The following is a 20,440-nucleotide window of genomic DNA, read 5'->3' as shown; positions in this document are numbered from 1 at the left end:
TTTAGCTCATTTCAGCGCTCCATTTCATGTTTCCAAAAAAAAGTGACTCTTCCGCGAGCAATGGTCGTCTGATTTGAGCAAAAAGCAGTAACGTTCATCTCATTAACTGCAAAAACCTATCATTTCTTTTTGCTTGCTACATCTCCAACGTTATTCTGCTTGACTCCATGAATTTTCTTAGCTCCGTTCCTACTTTCCTTCAATTGTTTCATGCATTTCTCTACTTTGGTTGCAAGCCCATTCCTGATAAGCCTATACCTTTTGTTTCTCCTAGATATCCATTTGACTCTACTAATCACTTAAAGATATAGACCCTAAAACTAGGCTTGAAAGGATATTCATTGAAAAGATTCAGAGATACAAAACTAAAAACAATTTATCCTTCACTCTGCTCCCTTAAACGTCGAATGGTACTTCGTACAGTCACAACACTCAAAGTATTGAGAGTGTATCTGTCCAACACGTACATTCCACAATTATTTCAATTTGAAAATGGCCTCAATCTTGTGTTTATGGACATAACAATTTTCCCTATTCAACTGCTAGAATGTGCAATCAAAATATTATGTAGAGAAGCAAACATTTTGACAACTTTGCTTGGACACTATGAACCCTTTCACTATGTGATTTGGTTAGGCATTTTGTGTGCAACTTCTTCAACTTAAAACCTGAAAAATGGTTAAACCAACTCTTCAAAGAGATTGACTCCAAACTCCAACTCCACAAACTCTAAGTTCACTGGCTCATGATATCTTTTCTAGTAGTAAGAGTGAAAAGTGTAAATAATACTCTTATAGTCTGAAAAATGCGATTTGGACGTGCAAAAACTTCAATATTAGTAAGAGTTTTCAAATTGGTCTTCTAACTCAAAGGAACCACAAAATAGTGCCTTTTCACAGGTAGTCCAATCTGCACATGCCTTCTAATAATATCAAAAAGTCAACAACTCCAAACTAAAAGATTAACTCCAAACTTTCATTTACTGAGTAGAACAATAACACGAAAGCAATTTACAAATGAAAATATCATTTTAAAGACATTTTCTTCTTCTTTATATGAGCAACAACAGGAAAGAAATTGACCTTACAATCAGAGAACGCAGACACAAAACCAGAACTGAACACAAACACTCAGAAACTTACTCATTCGATTACCAATTAGGGAGTTTTATACACAGCTGAGAATTTTCTGGATTTTGGTTGTCGATGGATTCTTTAGGACATTACCTAAAGTATCCAGAAGTCTCGAGTGAACTCTTGAGAAGACCTGACACCTAACATGCACCTAACAGAGTTAATGATGTGGTTGGAATTAATGTTTTTCCAACACTCCCCTTAATTCCAACCATCTGATAAATACACAAAATACACTATAGCACAATACATAAGACACTGTAAACATACTTTTAATTGTCATGCCTGCTAGTCTAAGTCTCAGCTAGGCTTACAACATAATCTGGATTTTCTACAACATATAACTTACTTCTACAAAACTCAAATTTTTCCTTCCCAAGAGGCTTAGTGAATATGTCAGCTACATTCTCGTTTGTATTACAATATATTACATCAATTTCTTTTGATTGGACCTTTTCTCTGAAAAAATGATATTGTGTGTCTATATGCTTTGACCTTGCATGACATACAAGATTGTTCCCCAGTTTGATGGTGCTTTGATTATCACATCTGATTACTGTAGGTTCTTGTTGACCTTCACCAACATCTTCAAGTATTCTTCTAAGCCATATAGCTTCACAGGTGGCACTACATAATGCTTTATACTCTGCTTCAGTTGATGACAAGGAAACTGTTGCCTGTTTCTTACTGCTCCATGATATAGCTCCCGATCCTATATTGAAGATGTATCCAGTGGTGGATTTCCTATCATCTGGATTTCCGGCCCAGTCAGAATCAGAATGACCTGTCAATTCAACATTACAAGCATTAGTATATTCAATACCAAAATTGATAGTTCCCTTTAAATATCGAAGGACCCTTTTTGCAGCTATCCAATGGCTTTCATGAGGCTTAGCCATGAATTGAATAAATATGCTTATAGAATAAGCAATGTCTGGTCTAGTGGTAGTGAGATAATTCAGACTTCCCACTAATTGTTGGTACAATGTTCCATTCACCTCTTTTGTTTCATCTTCACTTCTCAATTTCATATTTTGTTCCAATGGAGTACTCACTGCTTTACATCCATTCATATGAAATCTCTTTACTACTTCATTTGTATATTTTCTTTGTGTGATTAAAGTTCTTCCATCATCTCTCCATACTTCAAGACCTAGACAATAGTGCATCTCACCAAGATCCTTCATCCTGTGATAACTTCATTTTTATATCTTTAATCAATTTACCTGCACTCCCTGTTAGTATTAGACCATCAACATATATAGAGAGCAATACTATATCCCATTTCTATTTGTCTTTGCATACAAATTAGGATCATTTTTGCTTTTGTTAAATATTTGCTGAAAAATAAATTTGTCGATTTTCTCATACCAATATCTGGGGGCCTATTTTAGTCCATATAAGGCCTTTTTTAACTTGCATACAAGATGTTCTTGACCCTTTTTTACAAATCCTTCTGGTTGAACAAGATAAATCTCTTCTTTTAAGTCACCATTTAGAAAAGCTGACTTTACATCTAATTGATGTAGCTTCCAATCATATTTAGTTCCCAATGCTATCATTATTATGATTGTATTCGTTTTTGCAACCGGAGCAAACATATCTTCATAATCTATACATTCATTTTGTGAATAACCTTTTGCAACCAATCTTGCCTTATACTTGTCTATGCTACCATCTGAATTAAATTTTGTCTTGTACAACCATTTTTATCCTATAGGAACTTTATTTTCAGGTAATTTTGTTAATTCCCAAGTTTCATTTTTCATTATAGAGTCATATTATTCTTTCATAGCTTCCATCCATTCTTTATGCTTTTTAGCTTGTTCATAATTTAAGGGCGCAAAAACAGTCATTACTTGAGACATTAAAGCATAATATTTATACCTGATAGGGGCTTGAATCTGTCATGTTGACCTTCTTAAAGGTTCATTACACTGGAGTATCTTCTCCTCTTCTTCTTCTCTGTGGAGTGCCTTCATCACTTCTTTTTGGACTTTGACTCCTTGACATGTCTTTTGGAATGTCCATGTGTTCTTGAGTTGATTCCACAACTTCTTATTCTTCCTTAAAGTTGTCATAAGGAGGTTTCCATACATTATGTTCATCTTCTTTTATTTGTTTATCTGCATGCTCATGAAATATAACATCTCTACTTGAAAAGACCTTGTGAGTACTTGGATCATACATTTTATATGCTTTTTGATCAATAAAATATCCAAAAAAATAAATTTGATGGCTTTGGCATATAACTTTATCCTATCCTTTTTAGGAATATGAGCAAAGGCCTTGCATCCAAATATCCTAAAATTACTAACTTTAGGTTTAAAACCATAAAATTCTTCAAATGGTGTTTTGTGCTCAGGATACTTAGTAGGGCTTCTATTTTAAGATATACAGCTGTATTAATGGCTTCAGCCCAAAAACTATTAGAAAGTCCTTTACTTTTTAACATACTACGAGCACATTCAACTAATGTTCTATTCTTTCTCTCAGCGACTCCATTTTGCTAAGGTGTATTTGGTACAGTAAATTGTTGCATAATTCCGTTTTTTTTGCAATATTTGATAAAAGCTCGTGAAGTGTACTCACCACCTTTATCTGATCGAAGAATTTTAATGCTCTTTCCTGTTTTCTTTTCAACCATACTCTTGAATTCTTTAAAGTATTCAAACACATCACTTTTGTTTTTTATAAAGTACACCCAGGTGTATCTAGTGCTATCATCATTAAATATAAGAAAGTAATATGCTCCACCAAGTGACATAGGTTGCATTGGACCACATACATCAGTATGCACTAGTTCAAGTATTTCATGTTTTCTTCTATTTTCATGCACAGTAAATTTTTCCCTATGTTGTTTTCCTAGTGCACAACCTTCACATTCAAAGTGTTCACCCTTAATATTTGGAATACCTTCTACCATCAATTCCTTTTGTAATAACATTAGGTCATTATGATTTAAGTGTCCATACATTTGATGCCAAAGTTCTATATTTGACATGCCTATTAATGCCAAAGCTTGATGCCCATTCTTCATTACATCCAACTTGTATAAGCCTCCAACTCTCATTCCTTTTGCAACAACCTTGTAGTTGTCCTGCACATCCTTTACCAAACAATGTGATTTCACAAATTCAACTTTTAAATGTTGATCTGTAATAGTAGAGACTGAAATTAAGTTCTTCTTTAATCCTGGAACATACACCATATTTTGAATTTTTTTTTCTTGTCCATTAGGCATCATAACACTTATATCACCATATCCTTTAATTTCATGTGATCTATTATCTCTTAAATAGATGTGTCCACCATTATTAATCTCATGATAAGTATTAAACCAATCTCTTTTGCATGACATATGGATTGATGCACCAAAATCTATAAATCAAGCATTATCATCATCAGTTCCTGCAGATAAAGCAACATTGGACACAAACAATTTAAGATTGCTAAAGTAATGACTAATTGTTTCATCTCTATCAACATAATTTCTTGAATGCCTTCTTTGTTTAAATTGATCAAACCTTCTTTTCATGCAATTCTTAGCAAAATGACCAGGTTTTCCACACTAATAACACACATCATCTCTACTTGATTTAGAATTTGTCCTTGGTAAAGGTGTACCTTGAAATGATTTTACTTGCGGCATTTTGCCTTTATTTTTCTCCCACTGTTTGCCTTTAAAGCACTGATTCCCTTTGGCCATTAATGCCAAATCTAAATTGGGAGATTTCTGTTTAAGACTTCTTCTCCTCTTTTCTTCCTGCATAAGTATACCTGCCAACTCATCAAAAGTAGGAGCCTTCTCTTTAGCTGAAAGACCAGTGATAAACATTTGATATTCATTAAGCATTCCCTTTAATGTTACATTAACCAACTCTGTGCAAGATATTGATTCACCAATGTCACTTAATTTATCTTTTAGATCTTTAAGTCTAGAAATAAAATTACTAACACTTTCATTTTCTTCCATCTTAATTGAAAGAAGCTTACTCTTTAAATACAATATTCGATTTGTAGTCTTCGTCTCATACAAATTTTTTAGAGTGTCCCATTTCTTCTTGGATGTGTTACACTCTCTAATGTGTGGAATAATGTTGTCCTTAACAGTCATCTGCAAAAGCACCTTTGCTTTGTTTTTTCGTCGCTCCCAATATTGAATTGCAACATTTGTGGCTTTAGGGGACACTGGCTTAACTTCAGCGCCAGACATAATCGTCCATGTATTGTTGCCTTCCATCAAAGTCTGCAACTTAAACTTCCAATTTGCATAATTTTCACCGTATAACTTATTAGAGTCAGATGAATAAGATTCTGTGAATACATTAACCATGTTACTTATTTTCACCAAGTACCAATCACAAAAAAAATTACTAATTTTCACAAATATAAACCCTAAGTATAAATCATAAAATTTTATCCAATATCATTGGATAATATCGCTGCCCTCTCTTCTTTTTTTCGAACACAAAAAATCAAACTCCAAATTCACCACTCCCAAACTTTTATGATTACACTACTTCATAACTAAAATTCAAAATATCAATTAAAAATAAATCCACTCACGCACAATCACCACAAACTAAGTTATTTCAAACTAGAAGCTCGTGTGTGTGTATGTATGATATATATATATATATATATATATATATATATATATATATATATATATATATATATATTATTTGACTTTAACTATAACTATTCTTCCACTATTTTTCAAATTTCAACTTGAACACTCAAAAAATACCGTGATTTTACCATTAGACTTCTATTTTAAAACGAATATGGAGCGACTTTTTCCATAAACTTCAAAATTAATGAAAATGCGATACTAAATAGACTTTTAACTTCACATAAAAATATTTGAGAGCACTACTAAAAAACGATCGGCACTAATCCTTTGACCAGCTCTTCCGTAAGCAGCTTCTTCTTAGGAATCTTCCACTAGATTTCTCTCACAGCAAACGGCTCACTCCAACGCGCCTTAAGCAACTCCTTCTGCAATAATACTCCCCACCAAGACAATGCCTTATGCAATTATAATGTGATTTCCCAAACTCAGATACAGTGGGCTCTCTGGTTGCAGTGTCCACTTCGCAGCTATTCACCGTGCAACAAAACTCTCACACAACAGTTTCTCACACACTGCTGCACACAACGCTCTCAAACAACTTCAGCAATCTTAGACTCACACTCTCACCTTGCTTTGATTTGACTATGATACCAAATCAGAGAATGCAGACACAAAACCAGAACTAAACACAAACACTCAGAAACTTATTCGATTACCAAGCAGGGAGTTTTATACACGGTTGAGAAGTTTCTGGATTTTGGTTGTCTGTGGCTTCTTCAGGATGCTACCTGAAGTCTCCAGAAGTCGAGTGAACTCTTGAGAGGACTTGACTCCTAACATGCACCTAACAGAATTAATGTTTTGCCAACACTTACTATGCATAAGTTTTGCAGAGTTTGCATCCCCAAATCCCAACTGCCTTTCTCTTCACAGCAAACTTGCCACAGAATTCACAGAATATTTTGGAATGTTGACTGACTTCCATTTTCTTCATCTATTTTCTCAAATTGTCACCATATTTCCTCACAACACCGGCCTTCTTCGTGCGTTTCGTCATATCTGGTACCATATTTCCCCACAATACCGGCCTTCTTCGTGTGTTTTGTTGTTTTTGCAGATAAGTCGAGAGCCGACGATTTCTTCTCCTGGTAACCACCAAATACCTCCACCATCCGGATACCCTACACTTTGTATCTGTACGAGAGCTTTGCAAAATCCTTTGCTTCGGTGACCGAACCTATACTTGGCATAATATTTGGGTTCGCTCCGACTTGATGGGCAAACTCTTTCAAAACTTGAGATTTTTAATAATAATGCAAATAGAGGCCAAGAAGGGACCCTTTTCAAATATCTTGATAATTGCACAAATCCATTTTGAAAACGCCTTTTGAGGTGTTGGATTTTCCACCCTTTGAGAAGTGTCTGGGAAATTAATTATATACTTGATGTTGTGGAGGAGCTCATGGATCGACTGAAAATTGCTATCCCTATCTAAGAAAGGTTGCGAAAGATACCAAACTTGAGCGGTTTGTTGCACGTGTTAAGGGATCATGGGGCTCATCGTCTATCCATCTTTTACCCTTGGTGGGGAAGAAAAGTTTTAAATAGAGGGTTACAACATTCTGCACTGCTCTCAAAGGACTGCAAGATGGGATTGATAGATAAAATGTGAACAGAATTGAAAAGAAAGAGATGTAGCTCTAAGGTGTGGCCTGCACCTGGAGACTACACTCACAAAACAGAGAGATCACTCTCGTACACTCTATTATTCATCAATGAAAGATTACATCATTAAATACAATACTAGGAATTAGGAAGTTGCACCCAAACCCCTAAACTTTAGGAACTAATCCTAAACTAGGGAGAACGTTACAACAATGTAACCATTTTCTCCATTAATACAAAATAATATTAATTATTTTTAACTCCCCCCCTTAATGGAGAAAGGGTTCTCCTGGACTCCTAGCATCCTTCTAAACAATTCAAATTTCACTCGTGCAAGAGGCTTTGTAAAAATATCAGCCACATTGTCATAATTTTTACAATATTCAACAACAATTTCTTTTGACTGTATTTTCTCTCTAACAAAATGGAACTGAGTGTCTATATGTTTGGTGTTTTTGTGAAACACTGGATTGTATGATAATTTAATGGTGCTCTGGTTGTTGCTTTTGATGGAAGTGGGATTCTTCTGTTCTTTTCCTGCATCTTTGAGAAGCCTTCTCAACCAGATTGCTTCACACGTCGCTGCACACAATGCTTGATACTCAGCTTCACATGATGACAAGGCTACAGTATTCTGCTTCTTGCTGCTCCATGCTATGACCCCGGATCCTATGTTGAATGCGTAACCTGTGATGGACCTCCGATCATCCAAGTTACCTGCCCAGTTTAAGTCTGAAAAACTTTCTAGAGTAACATCAGATACATGAGTGTATAAAATACCATAATTAATAGTACCACAAAGATACCTCAACACGCTTTTTGTTGCTACCCAGTGACTTTCAAGCGGTTTCGACATGAATTGGCTCAATACACTAACAGAGTATGCCAAGTCAGGTCTAGTTGTGGTAAGATATATCAAGCTGCCAACCAGCTGTCTGTACATTGTAGCATCAACCTCTTTAGTGCCATCGTCACTACTCAATTTCAGATTCTGCTGCAAAGGTGTCACTGCTGATCTACACTGATCCATACCAAACTTTTCCAACAGATTTCTAGCATACTTCCCTTGGGTAAGAATAGTTTTCCCAGTATCTCTGAATACTTCTAATCCCAGATAGTAGTGAAGGCTTCCGAGATCTTTCATCTCGAAAACTTGTGCCATAAGCCTTTTGATTCCTCTGATTAAATCATTTGCATTTCCTGTTATAATCATGTCATCCACATACAAAGAAATCAAAATAATCCGCCCCTGATTATTGTACTTGGTATACAAATTTGGGTCATTTAAACTTCTATGGAAGCCATGCTCTACAAAGAAAGAATCAACCTTTTCGTACCAAGACCTGGGTGCTTGCTTTAAACCATATAAAGACTTTTTCAATCTGCAAACAAGATGTTCCTGCCCCTGCTTTACAAATCCTTCTGGCTGTACTAATTAAACTCTTTTAAATCACCATTTAAAAATGCAGATTTAACATCAAGCTGGTGTAATTCCCAATTACATTTAGTAGCTAAAGCAATAAGCATTCTAATTGTATTTAACTTTGTTACAGGTGAAAAAGTATCATCAAAATCTATACCTTCCTGCTGTGAATATCCTTTTGCAACTAGCCTAGCTTTTAATTTCTCTATACTTCCGTCTGCATTCATTTTTGGTTTAAACAACCATTTACATCCTATGGGTGTTTTATTCTCAGGAAGCTCAACTAAATCCCAAGTATCATTTCTAAGAATTGATTCCATCTCTTCATTCATTGCAGCTCTCCATTCCTTAAATTGACTAGCTTCTTTGTAATTAGAGGGTTCTACAATGTTCAAAACCTTTGACATCAAAGCATAGTTTCTCAATTTTAATCGTAATTGAGTCTTCCTACCTGATCTCCTTGGTAGGGGACTTACCACAAATTTGTTTTCTTCTGCTATAACTGGGCTTGCATTATCACCTTCTTGCTGTTCTTCATTTTGCTCTTCTTTCTGCTCCTGCTCTCTTTCATCCTCGCTGCTTTCCTCCAACAACAATGGAATGTTCCAATCATCATCAACGTCATTTTTCCCTTCCTGTACCTGTTCATGAAACACTACATCCCTGCTTGCAAATTTTTTACAAGACTCAGGATTGAATAATTTATATGCTTTAAATTCTGTGCCATAACCAACAAATATGAATTTAACTGCTTTAGGGTCTAATTTCTTCCTATCAGCTTTGGGTATATGGGCAAATGGTTTTGACCCAAATACTCTTAGATGGTTTACTGCTGGTTTAAATCCATATAGAGCTTCAAAAGGGGTTTTGAAGCCAAGATACCTGGTAGGACTTCTGTTCTTCAAATATATAGCAGTGTTGATAGCCTCTGCCCAAAAACTATTAGACAGACCCTTACCTTGTAGCATACTCCTTGCGCACTCCACCAAGGTTCTGTTTTTGCGCTCTGCAACTCCATTCTGCTGTGGTGTGTGTGGCACTGTATACTGCTGAACAATCCCGTGAGATTTGCAGAATTTCATGAATTCCTTTAGCTTGTATTCTCCCCCTTGATCAGATTGGAGAATTTTTATACTCTTACCAAACTATTTTTCCACCAAGGTTTTAAATTCTATAAAGCACTGGAAAGTTTGACTTTTCTTGTTCAAAAAATAAACCCATGAATATCTAGTGCAGTCATCAGTAAATAACAGAAAATAATATGCTCCTCCTAGCGACCTTGTCTGCATAGGTCCGCATACATCAGTGTGCACTAGTTCTAAAATTTTTGTTTCCTTCCTCCTATCATGCACAGAAAATTGTTCTCTATGCATTTTTCCTAAGGCACAACCATCACAATTTAACTGAATATTACGAAAGAGAGGAAGTCCCTCAACCATACCTTTCTTCTGCAATAACATGAGGTCCTGCAAATTCAAATTGCTGAACCTCTGATGCCAGAGTTGTTCGGCTGTCGATCCTCCTGCAACCATGGCTTGCTTTAGTATACTTTTTGCATCCAATCTGTATAGGCTTCCAACTCGCATGCCTGTTGCAACTATTTCATTCCTGCAATCCTTTATCACACAATGAGTCTTGAAGAACTCGACTTGCATATCTTGATCAGCCATCATGGATACAGATATCAGATTTCTCTTAATTCCAGGTACATATAAAACATTTGTAAGGTGACTAATTTTTCCATTTGGTAACTTAACTGAAATCACCCCATAACCTTTAATCTCGTGTCCACTATCATCTCCTAGATATATTTTTGATCCATTTATACTTTCTTCAAGACTATCAAAAAATTCCTTTTTACCTGTCATGTGAGAGGATGCTCCGGAATCGACATACCAAATATCGTCCTCATTAGATTCTGAAAGGTCACAGTCGACTGTGAACAGTCGAAATTCATGACTGAAGTCTTCTTCTTCAACAAAGTATCCTCTGTGCTTTGCATTTGCCTGCCTCCTCTTTGCATCATCAGCCTGCTTCTTATAACATTCACTCTGTATATGACCCTTCTTTCCACAATAATAACATTTCTTTTTAGAATGATTTGCAAGCATACCTTTATAAGAATGTGAATTCTTATGTGATGTTCCTCCTTTCTACTTTGATTGCTGTTGTGACTGCTTTCCTTTGAATGATCGTCGTTTCGCCATTAGCGCAAGATCATCACTCTGGGGGTTCAAGTTCTGCCGCCGCTCCTCCTCTTGCTACAAGATCCCTGTGAGATAATCAAATGTGGGCACTTTCTCCCTTGCCAACAATCCAGTGATGAACATTTGAAAATCATCTCGCATCCCGTTCATTGTGATTGCGACAAGATCTTCATCAGACACCATCACTCTGATGGCCTCCAATCCGTCTTTCACATCTTTAATTTGCGCAACAAATGCAGTAGCAGTCTCCCTTTCGTCCATCCTCATTGAAAATAGCTTGCTTTTAAGTGCCAAGACTCGGCTTGTATTCTGGGTCTCATACAGATTTTTGATTTTCGTCCAGATGTCCGCGAACGTTTTACAGTCTCTGATGTGCGCAATAACATTGTCCTTCACAGACATCTTCAACAAGACTTTGGCCTTGTTCTCTCGTTTTTCCCAATCTTGCTCCTGTGGCCCTGCGTTCGGCTTCTGCTCATCGCCTGTAACTATGGACCAAGCATTCGCACCCTCGAGCAAGGTCTGGATCTTAAACTTCCAATTCGTGAAGTTAGATCCATTAAGTTTACCAGAATCATTAAGGTAAGATTCCATCGTATTACTCATTCTGACCAAATCTACAAAATGAATCTACCCAACAACAAAAAACAATACCTGTCAGATCGATCTGTCACCTCTGCCACCGATCTACAGTGTCTGGCAATCCTGCTCCAATGAGCAAATTCAGCGTTTTCAATACAGCCGAAGAATTGATCTGATCAAAATTGATCCGATCTGCCTCTCCTGGATAGATCTACAACTTCGCCGATCTACATCCCTTGCAAACCGCCAAACGAAGTTGAGGCTTCCCGAAGATCCCCTTGAAGGAAGATTGGCGCGTCCTCCTTTGTATCGGCGCTTTCCTGAGTGAAAAATCCGTGCCAATTAAAAATCGGTTAGAGTAATTTTGCTGGCGCGATTAATCCGTAAAATTCCGCGCCAATCGGATGTTCTGGCGCTCTGGCACGATTAATCCGTAAACAATCGCGCCAATTCCCCCTCCTGGCGCTACTGTCAGCGTGAAAAGCGCGCCAATCTCCTTTCTACTCAGAAAAAAAAAATATCCGAGTCCGAGCCAGGTGTTCTGCAGTCCACCTGCTCAATTGAGCACAAAGCTCTTGTGTACACGCGGCCACAAAGGCACTTCAAGCCACACAGGCAATTCTACCACACAGGTAAGCTAGCTACAAAGGCACTTCAGCCACAAAGGTGACAAAAGATTAGGCTCACCCAATCTGAGCTCTGATACCAAGATAAAATGTGAATAGAATTGAAAAGAAAGAGATGTAGCTCTCAGGTGTGGCCTGCACCTGGAGACTACACTCACAAAACAGAGAGATCACTCTCGTACACTCTATTATTCATCAATGAAAGATTACATCATTAAATACAATACTAGGAATTAGGAAGTTGCACCCAAACCCCTAAACTTTAGGAACTAATCCTAAACTAGGGAGAACGTTACAACAATGTAACCATTTTCTCCATTAATACAAAATAATATTAATTATTTTTAACTTTGATTTGTTGAAGTTCATTCACATTGGAGACCAAGAGGGACCTCCGAAGTCACGTCTATTGTAGGAATCATTATCTTTGAAAAATACAAGTGAAGCTGATAAAATATTCAAGTAGATGGATCTGAAATCTCATAAGCAGGATGATGATCTCTGTCTGGATGAGGTTGAAACATTGAATTCAATTGTGAGCCTATTTTTTCAGAATGCGGCATATTGGTCACAGATTGTTGATGCCATACACTGTATTGATTTGCTACTAAGCTTTCTCTTTGCCGCACATTATCACCCTTTAACCAAGGAATTTTCTTCCCACCCTTGTGTTAGTCTGAAGCACATGGCATGCTCGTTTGAGGCAAATACTGATATTGTTTCAGAGAAAGCAGTCAAGGTTGACAACGGTTGTCTTAGCATAGGGAGCGACCTGCATCTTACTAAATAGGCGTTGACCCTCCTACCTTGCATGAGAGGCTGTCAAACTATCCAAATTAATTGATGCAAATTGTATAGTGAACTTATTATTCGGTTTGGGATGTGATATTAACATAAAGGAACATGAACCTGACAGAACATTATATGTGCTCTTCAAAACAAGGAATCCTAGTTATTAATTTAAGGCCACCGGCATGAAAAATTATATACATAGGATGCACTACTATATATGATATGGGGTGGTGTAGTTTTTTCATTTAATTAATTAAATTATTTTATTTTTTAATATTTATTAATATATATATATAGAAAATGGAAATATTAAAATTATATAATTTTTATAAAATAAAAAATTTTAAAATAATATTTTATAATATTAAAAATATAATATATAAAAAGAAATATGGTATATTTTTAATTTTTTTTATTATAAATTTGTTTTCTCAAAGTGATTTTGGAGTTATTTAATAAACAATAATTTTATTATTAACATCACGAATGTTGATACTAATTTTAACAATAATTTTTTTAAGACTCATAATATTAAAAATTAGTTTTGATTAAACAAATTAAGATGAGTAAAACTTTTATAATATTTCAATGTTATTAATGATTATTTTATTTTAAATTTTGCTTTAAACTTTATAAAATTCAAAAATTTAATATTATGAATTTAATTGTCTTCAACCTTTCCTTATTCAACTTAAACCATTTATATTTACATTTTAAAAATACAATCATAACTTTATTTCACAAAAGTAACCTCTACTTTCAATTAAGAAAATGTGCTTTAATTTCACAAAAGTACAACCATCTTCAAAGTATATCCATTAAAAAATATCACATTCAAAGTACATCAATTTAAATATCTTCAACCTTTTCTTATTATCCATAGTTTCCACAGTTTAACTTTGCACATTGAAATTTAGTATTTTTGGACAATATTTTAATTTATTTTTCTATAATATGATTGACTATCATATTGAACATGTTATTGCTCATTGTATGGATTAACGAGCCAAGAGTACATGGGTCACATGAGGTTGATGATTTAATTTTCATACTAAGTTCGTTCTGAGAGACTCGAACACGAAACCTTTTACAAATGGATCCAAGTGGTCTAAGGGGTTAGACTCAAGTTCTGCACTGTGCCCTAGGCTTAGCTTGCAATTTGGGTGTGCAGTTTCGACACACTCATTACAATCTCTTGTAACGATGACTGCCATCTAAAATGAATTATGTTACAACATTGTTGTTATCTCATGGTTGAACTAAACGTCATTTTCTGTTCTCCCCTTAGTTGGATTACTGGTACTTTGGAATTTAATGAATCTTTAATTACAAATATTTCTCCATATCTTGTCATACTTCTTTTGAGCTCAGGATCGACATGATTCTATCATAATTTTATTGCACATGTAGTGGCCCTGTTACGAGTGTCTATGGGACAGATTCATATCCCTATTCATTCATTGAGTTCGGTGAAAGTTTAGTCACTGAAATAAAATATTACCTGAAATAAAATATTACATATCTCTTTCGGTGATGTATGTACAGTCTAATTACTCTTTAGACCATGTTTTTTTACTTCTAATTAATTTTCAAAATTTTAATTTTTTATTATTAAATTGATTATATTTAATTAAAAAATAAATTTTAAAATTTTATTTTGTGACTAGTTGTTAGTTATGTTTACATATTTTCTTTTTTGCGAAGGCAAGAGTGGATCCTTCTATTCAATTAAAAAGAGAAATATTATACAAAGGCGACCGCGGCTGTGAGGCCCGCCAATATGACAGGTCAACCCCAGTATAAGGTCACAAAACGACAAAGCCTAACCTAGGACGCGGGCCCGCCAAAACAAACTTGCCGTCCAAAACTGATCATTGGATCTTGAACTGATGATCCAGCGGATTAGAAAGATTTTGGGTGGCCAATAAGCGCACCTTTCAACAAATGAATCGGACCCGATAAACTCAATAGACTGTAATCTATAATCATATCGGGTTCGTTTTTGGCTTAACCTTCGATCACTTTAACCCTCCTAAATCCACCATTTGCGCGCGATCCCGGAGAGGTCTTGTGAGCAGCTCGAAACATAACCCCTGATGTGGACCCACCAACTTGCACGCAAAATCATGGCCATAGATTATCCTCACTTGATCCAATGTTTATAGATCATATCGCACGGGCTAAGAGCACCGATAGTTAACACGTGATGAAGGCAGTAATTCCTCCCCACACCTAGCCACTTGTCATGTGGTGAGTGGAATCGCTCCCAAATGAGAAAAACTGCTTCCTGCGTGATGAGCTTGTGAAATACCGAAAATCACTGCAAGGGAAGTAAAGCTGTTCACCGGAATAAAAGTTGGGGTTTTGTGGTTACCAAGAAAATCTAGGTTCTAGCTCATGGGCCAAAGGGAGATGAAGATCCCTCTATCCAGTCATCCCCCTGAGATGTTTAGATTGCCATTATCCGCGTTAATGAGGCTGCCATAGACCTGCCACCTAAAAGGGATCACACTTATGTCAAAACACTTCATGATGAAACCAGAATAACTGTACCCCATTACTGTGGCTCTGTGTCAGCATATACAGTCTCTTGATTTTCCTGATGTTGCTGTCGGTCACTAAAGGCTCTGGATGAACATCCCTCCTTCAACTTGTCATCTGTTATCTCCTCCCACCAACAGCAGAGATCGATATGCTTATTTTGTACCCCCTCATTAGCAAGCCAGTCCGCCACTTTGTTGGCTTCCCTATGAACATGCACCAACCTGAGGGTTCTCAGCATTCTTAGGTGTGCTTGGATTCTTTGGTAGACTTGTAGAAGCTGCCAATGTTCTAAGATTTTCTCAGGAGCAGCTCCAACATTTATCCTTTTTACTGAGTTAATGACTAGTTCTGAATCAGCCTCAATGATGACATTTTGAATGTTGTACTTGAGCAGTATTTCCAGGCATGATTCCATCACCATGAGCTCAGCCATATTGTTAGTAGCTTTGCCAAGATAACTGTGGAAGATGACCTGTATGTTTCCTTCCTCATCCCTCAAAACCCCTCCATAACCTGCTTCTCCCGGATTCCCTTTTGAAGCCCCGTCTATGTTGAATTTTAAAAAACCATGAGAAGGGGGTTGCCAAGAAGACTTTTCTGTTGAGGTTTTCTTGATAATCTGCATAGAACCCTGAGGGGGAATAACCTTGAGCTCTAATTTCTTCAATATTCTTTCCTCTCTTTGTTCAATAGGTTTACCTGTAGCTTCTCCTCCCAGGATATGTACAGTTTCTTTGAGTTGTTTAAGGACCAGTTTGAGGATGTTACTCACCGGACTCACTTTCTCCTTGAAAATCCTATTGTTATGCTCCTTCCAGACATTCCAGATTAAGAATCCTGGGGTTAGCATCCAAGCAGAGTTTATGATCTCATTATCCGAGAAATTTTTCCTCCAGTTCTTCAAAGTGGTGATGATGTCATTAGCATCTCTTTCTGTTTGCACAAAGACTTCTCCAACCCAATTCCAAAGAGTTTGGGTGAAAGTTCATCTATTCAGGAGATGATTTATAGTTTCTTCCTGTTGTCTACATAAGTGACATCTTGAGGGGCCAACAAAACCTCTTTTTCTTAGGTTATCCCACGTCAGAATCTTGCCCTGGTGAACCAACCACTTGAACAATTTTACCTTCATCCAATGAGGATTTTCCCAGATTTCTTTCCATGTCTTATCAGTGATGGGATGGTTTAGCCCTTCATCTATTCTTTTGGCTTCCTTAAGGTTGAAGAGACATGTCTTGTTCTTTCCCCATCTTAGTTGATCATTCAAGTTTGAGTTCAAGATTTTTCTCTTGTCTAAAAGACCTTGAAGGGCTGTAGCTTGAGTATGCAACATGCCCATTCCACTATAATTTGGAAGTTTCCAAGTTTGCCATTTCTTATCATTCCTTGCTTGGTCCCAATAGTCACTTACCCACTTTAGTCCTTTGTTGATGGTATCAGTGTGAATGTTTGCTAATTCTTCACTTCAGAGATTGTTCTCCTACTGCCAATTCTCCTTCCAGAACCAAGCCAAGTTCCCATTTCTGATCTCCCAAAAACTATGGTTTTGGACTAGGGCTCGGTTCTCCCATGCCCTATTCCAAATTGCGGACCCTTTTACCTATCCTGTCATTCTGATTAGATTTTCTTCCTGCCATTCGCTAGCATATTTGTGCTTCTAGAGTTTTGCCCAAGGGGCTTGAATTTCTTTCAGCCATCTCCACTAGATTTTGGCACCAAGAACTCTATTTAGAATTCCTGGGTCATGAAGACCCAAGCCACCATGGGACTTAGGTTTGCATACTTTGTCCCATGCCACAAGGGCCCATTTCTTCTTTTCTTCACCTTTCCCCCAAAGAAATTCTCTCTGAATGTTTTTTATATTGGTCATTACACCGGCTGGTGCTGGAATGGCAGATAGCATATAGATAGGGATACTTTGTAGGATAGCCTTAGTGAGAACTAGTCTCCCTGCTAGATTTAGTGCTCTGTTTGTCCATTTGTTGATCTTATCTTTTAGCTTATTAAGAACAGGCTCCCAGATATCCTTGTGAAGTAGTTTGTCAGTGAGAGGAACTCCCAGGTACTTCACAGGTAGTGTCTCCCTTTGAAAGCCCAAAATTCTGGAAAGATTTCTTTGAATTGAAATATCTGTATTGAAAAAGAAGATTTTTGATTTAGTGAGACTTACCTCAGTGCCTGCTGCCCTAGCAAACTCACTCAGAATCTGTTTGAATGCTTTGGCTTCCTTAACAGTGGGAGTGCCTTGAAGCATAGTGTCATCCACAAATTGTTGATGTGTCACTGTGTCCCCACCATGAGTGAGTCTCAGACCCTGAATTCTCCCTTCCTCCTTAGTAGCTCTGATAGCTCTTCCTAACCCTTCCATCATTAGAATGAAGAGGAAAGGAGAAAGAGGATCTCCTTGCCTTATACCTCTAGAAGGCTTGAAGGTTTTGGAAGGAGCACAATTCAGAAGAATTGAACAGCTGGCTATGGTAACTAGTGCCATAACCCATTTTATCCAATCGTGATCAAAGCCATAGGCTTTTAAAATTGCTCTTATATATGACCAGCTAAGTTTGTCATAGGCCTTTGCTATGTCCAGCTGCATTATCATTCCAGCCTGTTTGTTGGTAATGAGTGAATGAACCGTTTCATGTGCTTGTATTATATTATCTAGAATTTGTCTTCCTTCCACATAGCCTGTTTGTTCCTCTGACACTAGGGTTGGGAGGAGAGGTTTGAGACGATTGGCAATGACTTTGGATATAATTTTGTAGATCACATTGCATAATGCTATAGGTCGAAATCTGTCTGGAGAGGTGGCCTTCTCCTGTTTGGGGATTAAGGCTATGAAAGATTCATTGAGTGCCTTTAAGACTTTCTTAAATCTTCGAGAGTCTTCCACTACCTCCAGGATGTCCTGTTTCACTATCTTCCAACAAGGTTTGAAAAAGTCCACATTGAAGCCATCCGGGCCTGGTGATTTCCCATTTTGCATAACTTTCACTACTTCCTCAATTTCTTCCACTGTTACTGGTCTATTGGGATTGAAATTATCTTCTCTGGTGACCAATTTAAGGATGTACTGAGTGAATTTTTCTGTAAACTGGTCTCTATCTTCCGAGGTTTCTGCCGCAATTTTCTGAAAATGCTGGAGTAGAACTTTCTCCATCTCTTCATGAGTGTTTCTCTCTACCCCATGCTGATCTGTAAGTTTCACAATTCTATTATTGTTTCGGTGAGCTATGGTGGATCTGTGAAAGAATTTGGTGTTTCTCTCCCCTTCTTTGATCCATTGTACTCTAGATTTCTGTCTCCAGAGTATTTCCTCTTGAAGGCATCTGTTGTCCCACTCCTGCTGGAGTAACTCTACCATCTCTTTCCTTTCATCTGTGTATCCTTCTGTGATAGGAATCTAGTTTATTTCCTTTATTTTCTTTTCCACCTCTCCTTTAGCTTTGAAGATGTTACCAAATTCCCTTTTCCACTCTTTGAGTCTACCTTTAATGTGTTTGAGCCTACAATGAAGTAGGAACATCTTTGTACCTTGAAGGTGAAGATCTTCCTTCCACCATTGTTCAATATTTGTGAGGAAATCTGAATGTGTGAGCCAAGCATTCTCAAACCTGAAGGGGGTGTTCCTTGGTTTGCCAAAAAGGGAGGCTTCTAATTGGACATGCGAGTGATCTGAACCCCCAAAAGGTAAAATGAGTGCAGTAATGCTGCTTCCCATGAGAAGAAGTTCCTCTGAAACCATAAATCTGTCCAATTTTGAGGCCACTTGAGTAGGGCCTCCTCTTTTGTTGTTCCAAGTGAAGATTGCATTGCTTGTTTCCAGATCAACCAATTTCATATTGGTGATGAAGTTCTGGAAGGAAATTGAATCTCTCCCAAGTATTCTAGTTCCTCCCTTCTTCTCCATGAGTGATTTTGTTATGTTAAAATCACCTCCAAGAATCCATGGTAGAGTTGGGTATCTCTTCTTCGTATCCTCCAGTGTTGTGAGGAGTCGAAGTTTGTCCTCCATTTGTTGTGGACCATAGACATTGGTGATCATATAACATTGTCTGTCTCCCACCGATTGGAAAATCAGAGAAAGGTGATGTCTGGATGCCTCCGCATCAATCACACCAAATTTCTATGGATCCCAGAGAGTGAGAATACCACCAGTAGATTTATTTGCCTTAACTTCAAGGTATTCATATCTATTTACCCATTTGCTATGTTTTTCACAGATCTTCTCCACTGAGCATTTTGTTTCCTGTATGAATACTATGTCAGGTTTTTCCTCTCTAATCCTTTTACCAAGATTCCTATATTTTCTTTTGCTCCCTAGTCCTCTAATGTTCCAGGTTGTGATTTTCATTGAGGTGGGGTTATAAAGGAGTAACTAGAAAGGTCTTTCATCCTTCCTGAATCAATCATGAGGCTGCCACACTCCAGTAGTAATTCCTTCTGTCTTTTTCTACCCCTCCTTTTGCCTGGATTCTTTGTTAATTTTCTGGTTATTAATCCTATTGAGGAGGTTCCTTTGTTTTCCTGGTTGTCATGTCCTCTTTTGACTCCTGCAACTGTTTGATGTGCCTTGTTAAGGAATATCTGTTGGACTTTATCCACATCCTCCTGAGGGATGGAGTTTATTCCCAGGTTTTCGCCCTATTCTAGAAACTTTTCCAGCTCTAGGTTCTCCCTTTCCAAGATCTCCTGCAAATCTTGATCCTCCGTACCACTTTCACTTTGAGTCATTTCCTGGTCTTTTTCTACTTCCATGGTATTCAAAGAGTCCATCGTGTGTTCATTTTGTTCCTGAATGTACTCCACTTTGGTCTCTTTTTCTTTCCCCCTTGCTGTCTGATTCTCTGTACTCTCTTTATCCTCTTCCTCAACTTCTTTTTCTCCTAAGA

General features: G+C 37.2%; 1 pseudogene; it reads right to left on the bottom strand.

Moving 5' to 3' along the window:
• Positions 1-376: 376 nt before the first annotated feature.
• Positions 377-6,769, bottom strand: LOC149245463 (large ribosomal subunit protein eL43-like; annotated as a pseudogene).
• Between the last annotated feature and the right edge of the window lie 13,671 nt (positions 6,770-20,440).

The sequence above is a fragment of the Pinus tabuliformis genome, chromosome 7 (assembly GCF_031772625.1).
Source record: "Pinus tabuliformis cultivar Carrire ecotype Pingquan chromosome 7, CPIR1, whole genome shotgun sequence".
Taxonomy (NCBI): domain Eukaryota; kingdom Viridiplantae; phylum Streptophyta; class Pinopsida; order Pinales; family Pinaceae; genus Pinus; species Pinus tabuliformis.
The sequence above is the reverse complement of the archived record's forward strand: the minus strand, read 5'-3'. Positions and strand labels throughout refer to the sequence as shown.